Source organism: Saccopteryx leptura, chromosome 4 (genome assembly GCF_036850995.1).
Source record: "Saccopteryx leptura isolate mSacLep1 chromosome 4, mSacLep1_pri_phased_curated, whole genome shotgun sequence".
Lineage (NCBI taxonomy): Eukaryota > Metazoa > Chordata > Mammalia > Chiroptera > Emballonuridae > Saccopteryx > Saccopteryx leptura.
The window spans coordinates 69,843,543-69,866,088 of NC_089506.1; the positions used below are offsets into that span (position 1 = coordinate 69,843,543).

At 40.2% G+C, this 22,546-nt stretch overlaps 1 non-coding gene across 1 annotated transcript; it reads right to left on the reverse strand.

Annotated features, from left to right (window-relative positions):
- Positions 1–22,191: 22,191 nt before the first annotated feature.
- Positions 22,192–22,267, reverse strand: TRNAP-GGG (transfer RNA proline (anticodon GGG)). Its single transcript has one exon. It is a non-coding gene; the product is annotated as a tRNA-Pro (tRNA).
- Positions 22,268–22,546: the final 279 nt, after the last annotated feature.

Consider the following 22,546-nt stretch of genomic DNA (forward strand, 5'->3'; position numbering starts at 1 on the left):
AGAGGTGAGTATTTTCAAGCAAGTCACTTGCCTGAAACAGAGAACCCAAAATAATGAAACATGTGTTTGGCTCTGTTTCAAAAGAAATAGTACTTTCCTGTTCCTCTCACTGCCAGTCCGCAGCCAAGCGCTGGGCCCTGGGGATCCGTGAAGTTTCCATATTTCACTTACTTGAGAGCTTAAGAGAAGAAATCCTTCTAAATTACTAAGCACTAACTGATCAGTTTAAGTAAAATGCCATAATTTCTTCATTAGATTATTCTCTATACTGGAATTATTGCTCTCTTCCAATCACCTTTATATATATATATGCATGCATTGGATACAAAAATTCATAAAATAACATGATAACCTCTGTGAAATTAAACAAACTGCTTTTCTTTCTTTATCCACCAAATAAATTTCCTTGTCTTACTGAGTTACATTTTATCACTAAAGCTAAAGATTCTTTCATTAGAATTCTATCAAATAATAATATGCTGTGCGGTGGAAGAGGCATTCAACTGACAGTCGAAACACCTTGGTTCTCTTCCAGATTTGGCTTGTAATTATGCAATTCTCCTAATTCCACTGGGTCTTAATTTCCTCATTAGTAAAATGAGCAAGGCCAGTCATATGATTACCATATTCTTTGCAAACTTTGCTACTCGTTCATTCAGCTTTTTATTTTATTTTATTGAATACCTAGCATATGCCAGGCGCTGTTAGACACTGAATATATAAAATGTCAAGACCTCCAGGAACCCACATAGTAAATGAGACTTTAATATAAGCAACATCCACAGAGTAAAGGGAACTTGACAGATACACTGAGAGAAACGCCTACCTGTTCTAGAGGGTAGGAGCACGCAGAGGTGGTACAAGGCAGATGACACCTGGACAGGGCCTTGCGGAATAAGAAGTAGTCCAGCAAACTAAAAGGGTGGGATGAGGATCTGAGGATGGGTGAGTGTAGAACAAGATAACACATTGTTAATTGCTTAGCCTTTCTAAAAGCACAGACATATGGGAAGAAATGACATTTTGGGGGTGGGGAGATGTTTGCATTACTGGAACTCAGTGCATGGTGAGGAACGGCCACAGATGAGCCAGCGAGAGGAGCTGGGGCCACATGAAGTAGCAGTCTGATGTGCCTCAAGATTTAGGCTTCATCCCAGGCCATGGAAAGCAGCAAAGGTTTTGAAGCAGGGGGTCAATTTGGCAGCAGGATGGGGAGGGACTGGTAGCAGCAAGTCTAGCAGTGGCCAGATCAGTTGGAATACTCCCACAAGAATCTATGCAATGGAGGAGGACCCAAAAGAAGAGAGTGGCAGTGGGGTTGTAGAAGAAGATACATGCCCGATGGTTCTCAGGGCTAACTGACTGGCCCTGCTGCCCATTAAATGTGGGTGTCGAGCAAGAGGAAAGAATTCAAATATCATTTTGATGTTAATCCTACTCATTAAGCCATCAGGAGGAAGAGAAGTTATGAGAGGCAGGGCATGATGTTCAAATGGGGACATGTAGTACATTAAGTGTCTGTAAACCATGCAGGTGGAGATATTTATTAGGTAGTTACAGTCAAGTCTGGATGTTTGGGAAACAAATCAAGGTTTGGACAGTATTCATATGAACACTGATAATAACACACAGATGGTAGAGGTGTGTTGACTTTGTTTCTTCACCCCTTGATGTTTTTCTTCCATCTCCTGTACAGTGTCATTAGAATTAGAGGCTTCAGAAATGCTTCTTGGTTGAATGACTGAGTGAGTGCTGATGAAATTTCTACTTCTCAGAAACTCATAGGACTAAAGGCTGCTTTCTCTTGCAATCTGAGGAAGGGACCTAAACTTACAAATAAAAGTAATTCTTATCTAGTTGGATCATTAAAAATCTCTAAACAAAGCATCCTTGTCTAATGTCACATCACAAAACCGTTATTTAGATTCCTTAGAGCAATTATCTACAGTTAAAAATTTAGTGGATTGAGTTTGACTGCCAGTGGTGCAGTGGATAGAGCATTGACTTGGGATGCTGAGGTCTCAGGTTGAAAACCCCAAGGTCACTGGCTTGCGTGCAAGCTCACTAGCTTGAGCACAGAGTTGCAGGCTTGAGCATGAGATCATAGACATGACCCCATGGTCACTGGCTTGAGCCCAAAGGCTACTGACTTGAATCTCAAGGTCAATGGCTTGCGTAAGGGGTCACTGGCTCAGCTGGAGCCCACCCTCTATCAAGGCATGTATGAGAAGCAATCAATGGACAACTAAAATGATGCAACTACGAGTTGGTGCTTCTCATCTCTCTCCTGTCTCTCTCACTTCCTCTCTCATTAAAAAAAATTAAAAGAATTTAGTGAATTGAGGAAAATGATAAAGCTGTAGGTGAATCAAAAATAATATGCCAATGACATGTGATCTGAAAGTGGGATACAGCTCTCCATTGAAATACCAAACTGTGCATTTAAAATCGGTGCCATTTACTATATATGCATGTGGGCGAGTGTCAGGCAAAGTACAGTGGTTTTCAGCCTCAGTGGGACAGATATAAGAGAAGAAAGGTGATAGAATCTGTAGATAAAATAGCAAGACAAAGTTCCAGCCTCTCTGTCCCTTCAAGGTGGGAAAGTTTAAGTAAGGTTCAATGTGGGGTGATAAAGACAAGAAGGGACATAAACCTCCATGCCACATTTATGCTTAGAAAAGGATGGCTTCCTTCTAATTTAAAAAATACATTTCAAACTATTACATGGCCTATAATTTTGATAAGAAAAATAAATTTTGATCTGGGTTCCCAGCAATCTACCTGCTAGTAGTTGAAGTCATGAAACCACGAAAGTAAATATTTTCCAAAAAAAATATATCAAGTGAAAAGGAAAGAGGTCAAGGATGAAACAAATAGAACACTAAGATTCCCTCTTAGACTGTTTTATGTAACAGACTGAGACTCTGATTATAGACATGGGCCATCTCCCCAGGCAAAAGAAGAAGCTTCGCACAAACAAATTTTAGCATGAAATTCAAGGGGATTCATGACTCCATGATTTGAGGATCCCAAGTCAAAAAGAGAGAGAGGAAGAGGACACAATTAACCCATTTCTACTTATCCCTTTTGCTATTAAAAATCAATTTTTCCAAGAGTACTAGCAGTCAGTAAATGAGACCCTTGGAGAATTGTTTGTTTGTTTGATTTTGTTTGATTTTCCTGCCATTAAGAAGCCACTCTAATATTTCTATGCATGATGAAAGAGACACCGAGAATTGCAAAATGTATATACAATGTTATATGTAAATTATACCTTAATTTAAAAAATGTATATACATTTCTTATATGATATCCATGCATACATAAATCAGTAACATGAAATACTATCAAGCAATAAAAATAAACAAATTGACACAAGCTATGTAACATGGAAGAATCTCAAAAACATGCTATGTCAAAGAAGGTAGATACAAAAGACTACACACATGTAGTCATCCGTTTATATGAAATGTCCAGGAAAGGCAAATTTAGAGACAGAAAGCAGAGTAGTATTTGCTTAGGACTGGGGCTAGGAGTGCGGCATTTCTACAGACAGACATGAGGGAAATTTTTGAGGTGATAGAAATGTTCTAAAACTGAAATGTAGTGATAGTTCTGTGAATTTATTAAAATTCATTGACTTGCTCACTTAAAAGAGTGAAAATTTTGTTTGTAAAATGCACTTCATTTAAGTTGTTTTTTAAAAGATGTCCCTGGGCCCTGGCCGGTTGGCTCAGCGGTAGAGCGTCGGCCTAGCGTGCGGAGGACCTGGGTTCGATTCCCGGCCAGGGCACACGGGAGAAGCGCCCATTTACTTCTCCACCCCTCCGCCGCACCTTCCTCTCTGTCTCTCTCTTCCCCTCCCGCAGCCAAGGCTCCATTGGAGCAAAGATGGCCCGGGCGCTGGGGATGGCTCCTTGGCCTCTGCCCCAGGCGCTAGAGTGGCTCTGGTAGCAACATGGCGATGCCCAGGATGGGCAGAGCATCGCCCCATGGTGGGCAGAGCATCGCCCCTGGTGGGCGTGCCGGGTGGATCCCGGTCGGGCGCATGCGGGAGTCTGTCTGACTGTCTCTCCCTGTTTCCAGCTTCAGAAAATAGCAAAAAAAAAAAAAAAAGATGTCCCTGGAAGCAAACCAACACGTCAGGGTCTTCCTTAGGATTTAGAAATGGAGCATTGATATTTGAAGGCATTGTTTCAAGATATTTGGAATTTACATTATAAAATCTTTCTATACCAAGTCATAAACAATCAGATTGCTGTTTTCAAGGAGGTCTATTATATTAACCCACTGGACTATGTTTGTAATGCTAACGGAGATTAGTCTAAAAACAATCTTCCATTAACTATTCTAGAAATAATTGTAGTAACTTTCTGTGGTCAAGAGGGAATGTATGACTGGTGGAATTGATATACTCAGCAGATAATACAGGAGATCACTCGATTTTGCTATCCCTTGGATAGTAGGTTTGGTTTGGCTTTAACATAATTTTTTTTGTCCTTAGTAAGTATTTGCTTAAGTAGAACCATCATCATTATGCCATTAGGTTGAATTTTAGGACTTAGGTTTGTTTTGCTGGCTTTTGGTGTATTTATATTAGGCTTTCTTAGGAATTAACCACAGACCATTAGTGAAAACAATACCGAGGCCTGGAGAACTGCAAAGTCTGAGCGAAGACAGTGAGGAGGTCCTTAGTCAAGTTCCCTGGTGCATGCTCAGAGTTCCCCAAATTCATTGACAAATATCTCTATTAAAAATCATTTTAAAAGAAAAATGTCTGGAACTATTTCCTCAGGGATCCTCTAAACTTACCTCATCTTTTCCCCTCTCCCAAAACCTGCTCCCTGACACAACACCCCACTGAAGCACATGGCAAAATACCAAGACTATGTTATTTCTTAAAAGTAAAATGAGATTGGCCCTGGCCAGTTGGCTCAGTGGTAGAGCATTAGCCTGGCATTTGGAAGCCCTAGGTTCGATTTCCAGCCAGGGCACACAGGAAAAGCACTCATCTGCTTCTCCACCCTTTCCACTTTCCTTTCTCTCTATCTCTCTCTTTCTCTCCCGCAGCCAAGGCCCCACTGGAGCAAAGTTGGCCCGGGTGCTGAGGATGGCTCCATGGTCTTCGCTTCAGGCGCTAGAATGGCTCTGGTTGCAATGGAGCAATGCCCCAGATGGGCAGAGCATCACCCCCTAGTGGATATGCCGGGTGGATCCCGGTGGGTGTTGGAGTCTGTCTCTCTGTCTCCCTGCTTCTCACTTCAGAAAAATACAAAAATAATAATAATAATAATAATAATAAAATGAGATTAAATTGTTCTTTGTTAAAGAAAGAGGAAAGATCTGGAATCCCCTTTTACATTTTTAAAATTATATATATATGCCTGGAATTTCCTCCACTACAACCTCCAGAATTCTGATGAGTGCAGTCGGAGGGATGCTAGGGATATACTGGCAATGGGAAGGCTGGCTTTAGAGGATTCTGGCTTAACCCTCAGGTGGGCAAAGCCATACATGGGGATCACAGGTGAGGGAGAAGCGTCCTTTGAAAAATCTACCCAGATTAGTTTGCCTATAGGAGTTAGAGAGTTCATCCTTAATACCCCCTATTACTTGGAAATAACTCTATTTTTAGTGTTTATCATAATATCAAATATATCATTGTCTTTCTCCCTCACTAGACTAAAATCCTCAAAGACACAACTGTTTCTTACACATTGTTCTATCCAGAGTTACATGTATAGAATGAATGTATTTAATAAGATTTTAGAAAGGCTATTATAGAACTTTTTTATAAATGAAAGTAATTATGTAGTGAAACAAATTTATTTTAAAAAATTACATTGATTAGCAACACATTTTACCTAGAGAAATTAATGTCTCATTTGAAGGTTTTTTTTCTTTTATCAGATTTTGTGTTCAATATCCACAATTTATTTTTGTAAGCCAGTTGCTTATGTTAAGGTGCAGCATGTTATATGCCTTTAGCACCAAAAAGAGTCATGTTATCACTAGGAGTTTCTCTAATTAATGTCACGTCAAAGAAACTTTCAAGCATGCATTAGTAATGCTTATGTAAAATTTCTCCCTGGTCATTATATTATGTCAAGTCTAAATATAGGACTTACTGTATATAGTATTTTTAATTCTTTGTACTGTTCCTTTTATCTATAGCTGTTGCCACTTCTCTTGCAAATCAGTCAACCTCTTATAGTAGTATTCATATGTGAAGTTATATAATAGTTATTCTTTAAATATTAAAGGTACCTTAACAATATTATAAAACATTTAGGTTTGACAGAAACCTTTAAAAATTTTTTATTGATTGATTCTTTTTTGAGAGAGAGAAAAGAAGGGGGAAACAGAGAGAGAAAGGGAGAAAGAGAGAAACATCAATTTGCCCCAAGCAGGATCAAACCTTCAACCTGGCACATCAGGAGAGCCCTCCAATCAACTGGTCTGCACGGCCAGGGCACAAAACACTTTCTAGTTAGATGTAATGTACTTTTTGTGAAAAGTCTAATAACATGTACCCCATAAATAAATTGACAAACCAAGCCTGTGAGACCATCTCTTATCCTGTGTAATCCTTTTAACTCAACATCACAATTTTCACAGGAAAGTTGAACTCTCATCACTAAAGAGTCACTAGTAAGAGAAGCAAATGAAGGCAAATACAGCCAAATCAGTTTCCGATATATTTATAAAACTAGTTTCTATTAAATATAAAGTATATTAAGAAAAGAGAATGTATTGATTAAATAAGTTACCACTAGTTATCTCATCACTGTTAAATAACAGGAAAGCTAGATCTAATGTCAACTGACATAGATCTGCCGATAAATACACAGCAGAGGAAATGGCTGCATTCCAGCGACTACCATCTGGTGACACTTTATTGAAAAACAGAGATAAGGAACAAGAGAAATTATTGTGATCTTTCTTTATCCTGGATAGTTAAGAGGATGTTTACATCCACTCACCTTAATGACTACATATCAAAAGCTCCTCAATATCTGACCTAAAGTAAACAGATTTTTTTTTCATGATTTACTTCACCACATTTTAGTTTTTCAGGAGGACTCCTTTGAGTCTGACACCTAGAAAGATGTGAAAGATTCTTAAGCAATAGGGGAGCTCAAATGCCCAGGTAAGAAGATAGCATGCCTTCTTGTTCAAACACATTTTTCGTATGTGGTCCACGGTGACAGCAGGACAGAAAATGATGTCTCTTAGAAAGTAATGACTTGGCTAAAGTTAAACTAGCTTTAATAGATAGTGTAAGAGAAAGGGACTCAGAAGAATGTTTAAAAAACTGTTCAAGAGAAATTCAACAACCAACTCTATTCACTTGTGTCTAAGAAGAAAAAGTGGAAAAGGTCACATTTCACAGTTTCTTTAAAGATTCTCAAATAAAATTATCATAGCTTGACTGTAAGCTGCTCATTAAATTACTTCAATTTTAAATCTATATTTCAAGGCATATGTAATTTATGTGTTTCTTTTCTTAATCATAGTTTCTGCAGAATTATTTGATGTCAAGGGGATATGAGAAATTTTTTTTTACCAAACTCTTTTCCCCTAAAACTAAGTGATAGGTGTTTTGACTGATAAAGATGAACCTAAATTGATTCAAATTCAGAATAAATTCAATTAAGTTGGATTCTGCTCACAGCTAAGTTATGTTCCCATCCCTTGAGATGATATATTATTTTAGTTCTCTAAAAAAGCTATGTGTTGTAAATTGCAAGGCATCCAGTTGTCCAGGATGCTACTGCTTTAGAATAATCATCTCTCTGCCTATCCTAAAAACCTGCATTGCCATAGGAGTAACAAGCCTGGGGTTTATTAAGCAGACCTGATGTGAAATCCATATTTGTGTCACCTACTCATAGTGTGACCCAGGAAAACTGCTTAACTTTTCTTAGACTCAGCTACCTCACCTGTAAGAAGATTATAATTGTCCCCTCAAAGGTCACTATAAAGATGAGATGAGATAATATATTTAGTGTCTGCCACCTATTAGATCCTTCATTAATATCACCTTGCTTTCTTCTTCTTGTAACACTGAAAATAATACATTTTAATATATCCAATGGGTTTTTACAGATCTAAGATTTTACTGATACTATATTAGACAGCACACGAAGAGAAAGTACCTATCTTCAAGGAGCTCACGCTTCTAATGTAGATAAGTAGTTGTGGAGGTAAAGCAGGGTTTTTCTCTTTTACTCCCACTTCCCCCACTTTGTTTCATCTTCACACCCTTGGTAGGGAAAGAAACTTTCATAATAATAATTCACAGAAATCACACCTTTAAAAATGTCAATATTAGCAAGAAAGACAAACTTTGTATTTATAACATCCACTCTGCAGAATCAGAGTCAAAACAAAAGCCAGCCCCTTACAAATACAGTTAGAGTCTACCATACATAGAATTAGAAAGTTCTTCTCTCTATTTCCACAGGAAAACTAATAACAGTCAGCTGTCCTCCAAGAACACTGGCTCTGAAAAGACCGGAATGCAGTACCTTTGGCACGAACTCTAGGATTCTCATGAAGAATCACAGGCGCCACTAACCATAAAGACACTCTTGGCCATTTCAAAAACAAAGGATATAAAGAAAAAGAAGGCAGAATGAGAGAGAATATGGAAGATAATACTCAGACTGGAACCAGCAGACTGGTTAACTCCCCTTTGGGGAACTTGAGTGCTAAGGGGATTTTTAGGAAGGGCTTCAGTTCTGCAAGTCCAAGTAGTGGTTGAAACGGTTGCATTTGTAATCATACTACCAAATGCTACATGCCAGTCATCATTCATGTGCTTTACTCTATTAACTCATGTGAGTCTCACAACCACTTTGAGAGATTGGCACTGTCACTACGCCCATCATACAAACCCAGAAACCAAAACTCAGTGTTCCAATAACTCAGTTACATGACCAAGGACATGTAACTAGCGAGTTGCAGAGCTAGCCCTTATAGATAGGCAGTGAGGGCCCAGGGTCAACACTCTTAACCACTGTGCTACACAGTACAGATGGTTAAGCTGGGGACTAAAAGTTAGGGGTATATGCAATACCCCATCAATTTTGCAAAATTGTGTAAACAGTACATAAAGCAAAATGAAAAAAAATACAATAGAATGCTTGCAATATTTGCCCTTGAGAGGGTCATCCAGGTAGCTTTTATATTTTTAAAATATATATTTTGGGTAAGATCCAACATTCCTATAAATAAGAATAATTGACATTAAAAGTCTTTCTTTTTTCTTTTTCTTTTTTTTTTTTTTAGTGAGAAAGAGAGAGAAAAAGGGACAGACAGCCACAGACAGACAAGAAGGGAGAGAGATGAGAAGCAATGATTCTTTGTTGCAGCACCTTAGTTATTCATTGGTTGCTTTCTCACATGTGCCTTGACCAAGAGGCTACAGCAGAGCAAATGACTCTTAGTCAAGCCAGTGACCTTGGACTCAAGCCAGTGACCACGGGGTCACATCTATGATCCCGCACTTAAGTCAGTGACCCTGTGCTCAAGCCGGGTGTGCCCACACGCAAGCTGGTGACCTTGGGGTTTCACCCTGGGTCCTCTGTGTCCCAAGCCGATGGTCTATCCACTGCACTACTGCCTGGTCAGGCTAGAAGTCACTTTTTAAAAAACTTTATAATAGACCAGTGGTGGCACAGTAGATAAAGTGTCAACCTGGAATGCTGAGGTTGCCAGTTTGAAACCCTGGGCTTGCCTGGTCAAGGGACATACGAGAAGCAACTGTGAGTTGATGCTTCCTGTTCCTCCACCCCCCTGCCTTTCTCTCTCTGTTTCCTCTCTCTCAAATCAATAAATAGAATCTTTTTTAAAAACTTAATGATAACTTTATATACTTTATCTTACAGCTCTTTTCTTTATAGCACCTTATTAAGATAATCCCCAAATCCTAATTTTATATATGTCATGCTGAAGGAAAGTATTAATTCTAATAGCATTTTATAGGCCAGGAAATTGAAACAAAGAAAATGAAGACAGAAATTGTAGTTCTGCAGCCTGCTGGGAACTACCTGTGTCACATGGAAAAATGGCTCAAGACACAAACTGTTGTCAAGAGAAGAGGCACAGGCAGTCAAGAATACTGACCTCCCAAGTCTCCTTTTCCCGGAGCTTTTATTGATCAGAAGGTAACAGGATTGCTGGGGAGGGAGACTAGGTGATAAAGGGATTAACAAGCACTAAGGAAGGGACAATCTAGAACCTCTAGGCTAATTTCCTAAGGCCAGTTCACATGCATTCCTTTGTGTCTGCACAAAGGTCACTCACTCACATAGTTTCTTGGTGTTTGCATCCAAGAAACCTGCTTCCCTGTGTCTGCAGCAGGGATCACATTCACATCACCATTCACACTCAGGGCTTTTTAACTACAGTTCCCCAATCCATGTTATACAGCAGGGGTAGTCAACCTTTTTATACCTACTGCCCACTTCTGTATCTCTGTTAGTGGTAACATTTTCTAACCGCCCACCGGTTTCACAGTAATGCTGATTTATAAAGTAGGGAAGTAACTTTATTTTATAAAATTTATAAAGCAGAGTTACAGTAAGATAAAGCATATAATAATAATTACTTACCAAGTACTTTATGTCAGATTTTCGCTAAGCTTGGCAGAATAAATCTTTATAAAACAACTTACTGTAGTTAAATCTATCTTTTTATTTATACTTTGGTTGCTCCGCTACCGCCCACCATGAAAGCTGGAATGCCCATTAGTGGGTGGTAGGGACCAGGTTGACTACCACTGTTATAGAGGGTCCAAGATCAGATAGGTGAGTCCCTACAGAAACTACTTACTCAAGTGTAAATAATGTCCTGATGTGTAAACATTTGAGATATGGTAACTAGTTTTTGTCAAATATTTATCAGATTTTAAAACTAGGTAGCTAAAAAGAAAAGACAGAAAAGTGAATTAAATATCTGAAACAATGCAGAATTTAAAATAAAATCTAAGCTTTTATTTTATTTTTTATTTTTTACTTCTTTTTTATTTTTGAAGCTGGAAACGGGGAGAGACAGTCAGATTCCCGCATGCACCCGACCAGGATCCACCTGGCACGCCCACCAGGGGAAACGCTCTGCCCACCAGGGGGCGATGCTCTGCCCCTCCGGGGCGTTGCTGTGCTGCGACCAGAGCCACTCTAGCGCCTGGAGCAGAGGCCAAGGAGCCATCCCCAGCGCCCAGGCCATCTTTGCTCCAATGGAGCCTTGGCTGCGGGAGGGGAAGAGAGAGACAGAGAGGAAGGAGGGGGAGGGGTGGAGAAGCAAATGGGCGCTTCTCCTATGTGCCCTGGCCGGGAATCAAACCCGGGTCCCCCGCACGCCAGGCCAACGCTCTACCACTGAGCCAACAGGCCAGGGCCAAAATCTAAGCTTTATGATTGCTAACCCAATGGTTTTGAGCAATTCCCAGTTTACCCTTGTTGAAGACCAAGCAAAGCAACCAACACTCTCACCTTCACTGGAACAGTCCTGAGTTGCAATAGACACATAGCAAACTATGTGGTGGTATAGGGTATAGCACTGCACCACTTAACACTTAGAACAGAGCTGTCCAGCAGAACATTTTAGAACCACCCTCCCTCATACAGTAACGACTGGTTACATGTAGCTATCAGACACTTGAAATGTGGATAAAACAACTGAGAAACTGAACTTTTACATTTATTACATTGTAATTAAAGTTAAATAACCATGTGAGACTATAGGCTACTGTCAGCACAGATCTAAGCTTTCCCACATACTATCAGTTTTTGCCTATTTCTCCTATTCTTTTTAGATACACACATATTTATCATTTCAATTCTATCATACTAATAGTTTCTAATAATTGACGTCCTCTCTCTCTCTCATTGCCGATGCTAGAAAAGTCTAGCCCTTAAAATATATAAATGGAGGCCCTGGCCAGTTGGTTCAGCGGTAGAGCGTCGGCCTGGCGTGCGGGGGACCCGGGTTTGATTCCCGGCCAGGGCACATAGGAGAAGCGCCCATTTGCTTCTCCACCCCTCCCCTCCTTCCTCTATGTCTCTCTCTTCCCCTCCCGCAGCCAAGGCTCTATTGGAGCAAAGATGGCCCGGGCGCTGGGGATGGCTCCTTGGCCTCTGCCCCAGGTGCTGGAGTGGCTCTGGTCGCAGCAGAGCTACGCCCCGGAGGGGCAGAGCATCGCCCCCTGGTGGGCAGAGCGTCGCCCCTGGTGGGCGTGCCGGGTGGATCCCGGTCGGGCGCATGTGGGAGTCTGTCTGACTGTCTCTCCCCATTTCCAGCTTCAGAGAAATACAAAAAGAAAAAAAGAAAAAAAAAATATATATATAAATGGATAAGCATCTCCAAAATTGTTTTATTTTCAGAAACTATGTTTTGTTGGGGGTTTTTTTGCTTGTTTTTTTATTTTTTTCCATTGATTTGAGAAAGAGAGAAAGAGGAGAAGGAAAGAAGCATTGACTTGTTCCACTTGGTTGTGCACTCATTGATTGTTTCTTGTATGTGCACTGTCTGGGGATCAAACCTGCAGCCAGTGCACTGAGATGATGCTTTATTCACTGAGCCTCCCGGCCAGGGCCAGGAACTATGTGTATTAGAAGCAAGACTGGCTTTTGAAGGAACGCTCACTTAGTTCCTACGTCACAGGAAGATGGCGCATCACCTTGGTTTAGCTTGAACCAGTGTTTCTCCATTGTTTTTATAACTGCTTTACTGAAATATAATTCATATACCAAAAATCCCATCTCTTTAAAGTATATAATTTGGTGATTTTTAATATAGACATGAAGTTGTGTAACTATTAGCACTATCTAACTTCAGAATATTTTCATCACCCTAAAAAACAACAACAACAAAAAACCCCTATACCCATTCTCGGAGACTGTGTACTCTCCACTGCCTCTGGTCTAAATTTAGTTCAGTCTTGGCACTCTCGCCAAAGTACTTCATTCTTTAAACAACAAATTCGTACTAAGTACTTCCTTCCTCTTCTTTTTTTTAAGTATTTCTATTTTATTTTGTCATTTTAAATGTCTACTTTACCCTGAATTTTTTGTTGCCTGGTCTTCTTAGTTACACTCCTGCTCCTGGGCTCTAGTCCATCTATAGTCAATGTGCTTTATTTCTTTTAACTCCAGGACTCAGAGGCAACACCCATTTTATCATCAAAATATGACAAGTGAGGAAACTAGTATATGCTTATGAGCCTGGGATTTTCAGAGTCTGGTATTGGTAGGGAAAGTACAGGTAGAATGAGAGTGTCTCTCAGCTTCAGTTTAGTAACTGTTGAAATAATGTTGTTCCCACCCCCACCCCAAGCTCCATCTGGTGCCACTCCAGCTCTCATCCTGGAAAACAATGCCTGGCATATAACACCCCCTTCCCATAAATCACTGCTGAGTGAAGGAAGAAATCAACGTATTCCTCTATGATATGTTTATAGGTCTGTCCCACCCAGAGATCTATCCAGCTATAGCATTATTTAGTTTCTTTCAAAAATCGCCTAATAAATGACATCCTGGCACTTGAAAGACTATATGTAATATAAAGAGACACATGTCAACTCAGAGTGTTTTTTTCTAGTCGACTAAATCCAGTGAATTTTCTGAATTCTTCTCTAAGGTGAACACTAAATTATAACGAAGACTCTCATTCAAGTCTCCAGAGAATAATAATGCCTTTACCCTTTTCCTCACAAAACATAAAAATATAAACACCTTCATTAGTAACTTGCATTAGTTCTTTCACTGGTGTCTCTTACGCCCTTTTTTTTTTTGCCTTGTTCCCTCCTAGACGGTCTCATTCAGTGCACGCAGAGGGTTTTAGAGTGTCCTTGATATTCTTTAATGTGTAGACAGGTGAGGGAAGGAATAGAGGCGCTGGGGAGTGAGCTGCAAGTCTCCACACAAACCCTTCTTTCAGTGCGAGCACGAAAATGAAGATAAAAAGGCCAACTGCGGACACACTGTACTCAGCAGGAGCCAAGAGCTACCTTTAAGATTGGCAGTTCCAAAAGACATCAACAGGAATCCTTTTGGTAATTACCAGTTGGGAAATGTCATCCCATTGATTGTGACAGACATGAAGCAGCTGTGCTTTGTTGAGAGCGAACAGGGCCTGGGCCAGAGCAGTAACAAACAGCGGGCCAGCTGCAGCCTGCTCGCCGACTTCCTCCCCACAAAACTCTCCCGTTTAATACTTGCCAAACACTGAAGCAATTAATCACACAGTAGAAGTGGATCTAAATGTCTGAAACTGCCTGTTGAAGATTAACTGAATCTATCATATTTCTAGCCTGGTTTGGGGGCAGGGCGAGGCGGGGAGTGAAGAGTATCTTTTTATTGCAAAAAGATTCTCAGTCAAATTAATTGCAAAGCTCTCAGGCTGGTCATTCCAATTCTGACTGGAATTTAGAGACACTTCTGGCCAGAAATTCTTATCCTTAAGTGAGACACAGAAATGGACAGAGATACCGCCTTTATGAATTCCCGGTATGAAATCAAACATGTAGAGCTAGAGCCAATACAGGGGTTCCTGTATCCTAGACAGCCATTTGAAGAGTTATGTTAATGTACTCTGCCTCTCATTTTCATAAAACAGCTCCTCTGTACCAATTTTTGTGACTAGTAGGCATCAGCAGCCACCAGCCTCACCCTTAGGGGAAAATGGGTCTCCAAGCTGGGCCCACAGAGTGGCTCTCAGCTCTCAGATGCAGTCACTGCCTTGGGCTGGGAACTGCTCAGGCCACATGCTACTAAAGCAACTGCTGCCTTGCAGCTGTGTAAGGCAGCTCAGCCTGTACGCCTCAGGCTAAAGGCTTTGGGTGACTCCATCTCTGCAGTGAGGGTAAGGGGTGATGGGCATTTCTTTTTTTTTTAATATTTTATTTATTGATTTTTTTAGAGAGAGAGGAGTGAGAGAGAGAGACAGAGAGAGAGAGAGAGAAGGGGGAGGAGCAGGAAGCATCAACTCCCATATGTGCCTTGACCAGGCAAGCCCAAGGTTTCGAACCGGCGACCTCAGTGTTCCAGGTCGACGCTTTATCCCACTGCGCCACCACAGGTCAGGCTTGATGGGCATTTCTGAGGGTATCACTGATCTGAGGAAGCTGAGTGCTGAGTCTTAGGCAAGCCCCTGTGTATTTTTATATACTTATAGTCATTGTCCTTAAATACCTCAGACCCAGGCCTCCAGAGAAGCCCAAGAGATAGCCATTCCATAGAGGAAAATAATCGTCTCTTTTCTTTCTTTCTTTCTTTCTTTCTTTCTTTCTTTCTTTCTTTCTTTCTTTCTTTCTTTCTTTCTTTCTTTCTTTCTCTCTCTCTCTCTCTCTCTCTCTCTCTCTCTCTCTCTTTCCTTCCTTCCTTCCTTCCTTCCTTCCTTCCTTCCTTCCTTTCTTTTCTTTTCTTTTCTTTTCTTTTCTTTTCTTTTCTTTCTTTTTTTTTTTTTTTGACAGAGACAGAGGATATCAGAGAGAGGACAGATAGGAACAGACAGACAGTAAGGGAGAGATGAGAAGCATCAATTCTTTGTTGTGGCATCTTAGTTGTTCATTGATTGCTTTCTCATATGTGCCTTGACAGGGAGGGGGGGGGGAGGGGGCAACAGCAGAGCGACTGATCCCTTGCTCAAGCCAGCAACCTTGGGCTCAAGCCAGCAACCTTGGGGTGATGTATATGATCTCACGCACAAGCCAGCGGCGCTCAAGCCAGATAAGCCCGCACTCAAGCCAGCGACCTCTGGGTTTTGAACCTTGGTTCTCTGCATCCCAGTCCGACACTCTATACATTGTGCAACCACCTGACCAGGCATCACGTCTCCTTTCTAATCCCATCAGTGTCTCATTTCACCCTGTCCGTTCATTCATTTAAAAGTGTCATCACTGCATGATCTAGAGGCAAGTTAACTTCTATTTTAAACTATTCATTTACATAACATTGATTCCTGCCAAAAGATGCTGATTTTATTTAAAAACTTTGTTTATATAAATATCTTCTTAATAACCTAAACAGTTCTAAATAAGGCATATATAAACTATTCTTTTTTTTTTTTTTTTTGTATTTTTCTGAAGCTGGAAACGGGGAGGCAGTCAGACAGACTCCCATATGCGCCCCACCCAGATCCACCTGGCACGCCCACGGGGGGGGGGGCGATGCTCTGCCCATCCGGGGCGTCGCTCTGTTGCAACCAGAGCCACTCTAGCGCCTCTATCCCCAGTGCCCGGGCCATCTTTGCTCCAAAGAAGCCTTGGCTATGGGAGGGGAAGAGAGAGACAGAGAGGAAGGAGGGGGGGTGGAGAAGCAAATGGGCGCTTCTCCTGTGTGCCCCGGCCGGGAATCAAACTGGGGACCTCCGCATGCCAGGCCAACGCTCTACCACTGAGCTAACCGGCCAGGGCCAAACTATTCTTAAAATAGAATGAAAGACCTAGAGGTTCTTTTAGGGGGGAGAACGTCCAAAATATTTTGGAAAGTGAGAAAAGCAAGAACAGAATCTTTTGAATGAGTTCAGTTCTAGGAAATTGTCATACATAGAAAGAAAATAATTTTTGAAGAGCATGCAATAAATTGTTGACAGCAGCTGTCTCTAGGAATAAAGGTTATTAAGAACTTTTACTTCCTATATTTTTATTTCCGTAATGTCTGAAATTTTTACAACAGATCTTAGAAACTGGATAAAGAAATTAAGATAAAAGTAAGCACCAGGCAAAGCCAACCATTAGTTGTGATGTGAGGATAAAGAAAGCTTAAGACCCTACCTAGGGCCTCGCCACTCAACATCACCAGAATACCAATGGCAACATCTCCTCAGTACTTTTTAAAACACAGAAGCTTAGGCCCCATCCTATGTCTACCCCCAGTTATTTTATTTCATAATTTGAATTAAGAGATAAGCAGTTTTTTGTAAGAATGGATTTTCAACCATCAATGGATGGATGGTCTAGGTTCCCACTGAAAGGAAAGAGGGTCTGCTCTCTTTAATGCAACAGAAAGTCAAGTCTGAGTCCACGCCTGCCAGGAGTCCACGTGGTCAAGTAAAAGACAGACAGACAGTCCGTCAGATGAAATCACATGTAAAACTGGTATAAATACAAAGTAAAAAAATAATAAAGAACCACAATTAATCAAGTTTGTTAGTTGGGTAAATAAAGAGTATCCAATAATGTCCTATCACTCAGACATAGAGGAAAGATATTGGAGGAACAACAACTCAACTTAGCTGTGACCATCAGGAAGAATAAGTTGGTGATATAAAAATAAAGAGGAACTGGGGGTGGGAAAGTAGCAACGTCGTTCTGAGCTTATCATATTTACAACAACAAAAGAGCGATGGGCACATTTATATTTTAGACAAGACATAGTTGATCGAAGAGTCTAAAATTAATACAGTTCCGTTGTAATGGAATGTCCTAAAAATGAATAATTTGGTTTATACATCTGTCCATATTCTAGATTGGAGGATAAATGCTTGTAAAGAAATGTGAATGGCTCTAATGGGAGCTTTCTGATGATTTAAAATTTTTAAAACATCACTACAAACAATAAATTGATGGGCAGATAATCAAAGGTTGATGACATTCCTCTTCAGTATATTTGACTTGGGGTCTGTGTGAATATGGAAATAATATTTGCAATTTCACTCATAAATCCAATTCATTAGGTCGGTGAGTCAAAGATATAAAACTGTTTGGGAGAGGCTTATTGTATGCTCCCATGGGAACTGGGGACTTGCACACTGCCAATAAGAGAAAACAACACACTATGCTGTTCACTGTGCTGAAGGAAAATAAAAGGCTGGATAAAAAGGGTGCTTTGAATTAGCATTACATGCATGACTTTGGTGAACAGCCCTGGAGGCTAAGGAAAGAGAGGGTGCACTGACCATTTAAGAATCAGAGGCCAGTCGCGCCTACAATCCTAGAGTCTGCCACACATCTGGAATGTTTCAATAAAGGCCTTGGAGATAAGATTGACAGTTTCATGTCAGACACAATTAGAGGAACCAGAGTTTCCACCCGATATGTAAGATGAAAGAAAGGAAGACAAAAGCAGAAATAATAGCAAGTCTCTAGATAAAAATGAATAGAACAGCGATATTTGTGAAATGCATAAGAGAGATCCACCAAAGTCATCCTCCTTTGAACCCAGCAATGTCTTGACAGCGCTCACTGACATTCCAACATTTGGGTTAAAGAGAAATCTTAGTAGAATCTTCCATCCAGGATTCCAGTCTTTATTATTACCTATCATTTCTAAAAAAGCATTATCATAGCTCAATAGTTGGTTTTCATTTTACCTAAATGGAAATATATGGAGATTGTGTTTTAAACATGGTTCTAACACACAGCTCTTTCTTGCACACACACAGAGTTTCTGATTTATAAATAGAAGATGTTGCCTCATTAGAATCACTTAGTATGTGGTCTATTTCTTTTGGATTTAACTTGCAACTTAAAAACCTTCAAAATTTGTTTAAACCAGTGATAACTGACTAAAACAATGCAATTAAATGCATTGGTTTTGGTTTCACATTTTTCAGCTAGAATTGAGGCAACTTACAGCCAAAAACATGCATAATAAAATTAACAGAGCAGAAATCTGAAGATAAAACAGAACCCAAGAAAAAGAAAACAGCAAATACACAGAATCGCTCCGTGCGTTATAGTTTGCATCGTGGCTGTGAATGCGCTGTAAGGACTGCTGTGCTGTTCCTGGAAAAACATAACTGTTCTCATTAACATGAAAAAATGTTAAACCTCTACCTATGAAACGATGTAGAAGAAGCCCACATTATAGTCTTTCTTTTTTTAATATTAAGCAGAAGGCAGGGTCAACATTAATCTCTTCCCCCTTATAAATCCTGAAGCACTGATTGTGCTACTCGAAGTACTACCCAAGACCAGCAGCATTGGCATCGCCTGGGAGCTTGTTAAAAATGGAGACTCTCAAGCCCCACCCCAGACGTGCTGAACCAAGAGCTGCATTCTAACAAGATCCCCGAAGACTCTGCATACACACTGAAGCTTGAGAAGTACAGGTCTGTGACCCTAATGATCATGTATTGTTTTGTTTCTACATAAATGTTTAGTATGTATATACCTAAAACTATAAACTCCTCAGGGCAGAAACTAGCTTATTCCCTTCCTTTTCCCACAACAACAAGCACACCAATAACATTGCGGAAGTGGAATGAAAGCAGGAATGAAGTAATTTTAAAAGGGAATGAACAATCATAAAAGAAAAAGAATGAGACTTAGAGGATCAAAATCAATTCACACAATTCCAATTTTTAATGTGGATTATACATTTTGATAACTTGATATTTTAAATAACAAAAATAATGACTAATACTTATTATTTATAAGGTACTAATAAGTGCTTCTATTATCTTCTTCACAACTCTATGAGGTACTATCATCCCCGTTTTATAATGTGGAAACTGAGATCTGGGTTTTATAAACTGTCAAAGTCAACTGCTCAAACGTGGTGGAACTATAATTTAAACACAATCTGACTAATTACAAAACCGTACTCTTAACCACAATTGTCTAATGATAGATTCTGATCCCTGGGTTTCTGAATGATATAAAATTCCAGGACCAAGTCCTGAAACAAGGCGTTAGGAAAGCTCACAATGGGTCAGGTGATTGGATCTGATCAAAGTTAGTGAGTAGCTCACATTTTTTAACAACCTTCAGCATGCTTATGTTTGTATGACTGTAAAACCACAGGCCTGCTTTTACACATTGGAAAAGTATATTCTGGTATCAGCGGAGATAAGAAATAGGGAAATAAACTGGATAATAGGAAATGGCAAGAAAGCTTATACATGACTATGATCCAAACAACAAAATATTCAATAAACATTCATCCCTGGGGATGTTTGTAAGTACAAACTGTCTATATTTTCTTAGACAACAGTTGTCATTTATAATTTATCCTCTCTACAGGTAGAGAGACAAAACTCCAATAGGTCAATGTGAATCAGGGTCTCTTCAGGTGACATGTGGCACATCATTAAGACATCCTTCTTTGTCATGGCCCCACTACATTTCTCTCCTTTATGATGGAAAATATAAAGAAAGGAGATAGCAGGTGTTTGTATGTGTTCACAGGAGTGTAGAATCTGTATTATGAATGTTATCACAGGTGAAGATGAATATATAGGTAGAAAGATTCATGAAAGAAAGAGGCAGTGACTGCAAGGGAGAAGAGGGTACACTCCTTTCTAAGGGCTGGAATTTCCTTTTATTTCTCATATATTTCCAGTACCCAGCACTATGCCTGGTACTTAAAAGATATTTGATACCGAAGAAAAAAGATATTTGATACATCTTATTAGGTGAGTATCTACTGTATATTCTGCTAGTAAATACTCAAAAATTACCTGCTAAACTTGACAATTCGACATATCTGGTTTTGAGCAGCAGTCTTACTAGTTCTATGATTTTAAGTTGTTCAACCTATATACACCTCAATTTCCTCATCTGCAAAATTGGCACATAATGTGAACCTCATTAAGTTATAAGGATCTAGTGAGATAATGTATGTAAATTACTTAGCATGACTCATGTCACATTGTGTCCAATAAATGTAGTTAGAAATCTCAGCTTTCCAGTGAGGTTACGTTCAGCCTGTTTTTACCCAGGATACCTTAGTCTAGCTTATAATTTTTCAGATGTATAGACTATAAAGAAGCATGAACTAACTGCCTTTTAGTGGTAGAGCCAGGACCATGACCAGGCCCTTGACTAAATCTTGTCTTTCTTATTCACAATTCAAAAGATAAGGCACCTTTTTAAAATAAACAGTGAATTCTCTGGATGTCTTTCTCCATCAGGAACCAGACTTACATGTTCCCAGTATGTGAATAGGTTTCCCACATAAACAACAAGGAAGACCTTACAATGGAGCTGTGACCACAAAGATCAAAGTTGCCTTCTTCTTCATTTGTAAAGAACTATATAGACCACTTCTGCTGCTTAGGTAGGCCACTCATCCTTTTTGTACTCTAGAAAATCACTCAAATCAACTACCCCCAAATTCAGATCTCCTTGAGACTCTACATCTTTGAGTTCTTTACATTTATTTACCCCGGTCCAAAAGGACTATCTGACAGACAGACTACCTGGGAACTCAAGCCTGGTGCTGCATACTTTTATGGATGATGAAAAAATGCAGAAATAAATCCAATGCATCACAAAGAAAATATTAAGCCCTATCGGATGGTGGAGTTTCTTCACTCATTCTGAGTGTGACCATTATGACGCTGTTGGCAAGAGATGGTTTATTGCAGTGGTTAGTACAGGTTGGAAAACTATGACTTATGGGCCAAATCCAGCTGGTGGCCTGTTTTTATATGGCCCTCAAGCTAAGACTGGATTTTACAGTTTTAATGTGCTGTAAAGAAAAAGAATGAGAAGAAACAATAGCAATGGAGATCATATGAGGCATAAAATATTAAATATCCTTCCCTTAACAGGAACAATTTGAGGATTCCTGCTTAGACCTTGATGCCACACTACCTGAGATCAAGTCACTCTAGAATATATTATTAAATGACTTCAAGCAAGTGTAGCCACTCTACAATTCAGTTTTTTTCATCTTAAAATTGAGAAAATAGTTTTTACTTGTGCCTGACACAAATAAGCCCCTAGAAGTATTTGCTTTCATTACTTACATCGAGGCAAAGGAAGAGAGATAAGTGAGATTGGTTTAAATGTGATTTCTGATTCATAATCTATTCTTATTCATTATACTCACAGCACTTGGCATAATACCTGGCACATAATATATGTTCAATAATATATGTTCAATAAGTATTGGTATTAGATTCTTTGATTTTTTTTTTTTTTTTTTTTTTTTGTATTTTTCCGAAGCTGGAAACGGGGAGAGACAGTCAGACAGACTCCCGCATGCGCCCGACCGGGATCCACCCGGCACGCCCACCAGGGAGTGACGCTCTGCCCACCAGGGGGCGATGCTCTGCCCCTCCGGGGTGTCGCTCTGCCGCAACCAGAGCCACTCTAGCGCCTGGGGCAGAGGCCAAGGAGCCATCCCCAGCGCCCGGGCCATCTTTGCTCCAATGGAGCCTTGGCTGCAGGAGGGGAAGAGAGAGACAGAGAGGAAGGGGAGGGTGGAGAAGCAATTGGGCGCTTCTCCTGTGTGCCCTGGCCGGGAATCGAACCCGGGTCCCCCGCACCCCAGGCCAACGCTCTACCACTGAGCCAACCGGCCAGGGCCGATTATTTGATTTTTGAATATATTTTAACTATTTAGTAAATCAATTTCTACATTGAAAATATATCTGTTGGCGCCTGATCTGTGGTGGCGCAGTGGATAAAGCGTCAACCTGGAAACACTGAGGTTGCCGGTTCAAAACCCTGGCTTGCCTGGTCAAGGCACATATGGGAGTTGATGCTTCCTGCTCCTCCCCCTTCTCTCTCTCTCTCTCTCTTCCCCCTCCTCTCTAAAAAAAAAAAAAATCTGTTGGTAAAAATAAAATAAAATAAAATAAAAAA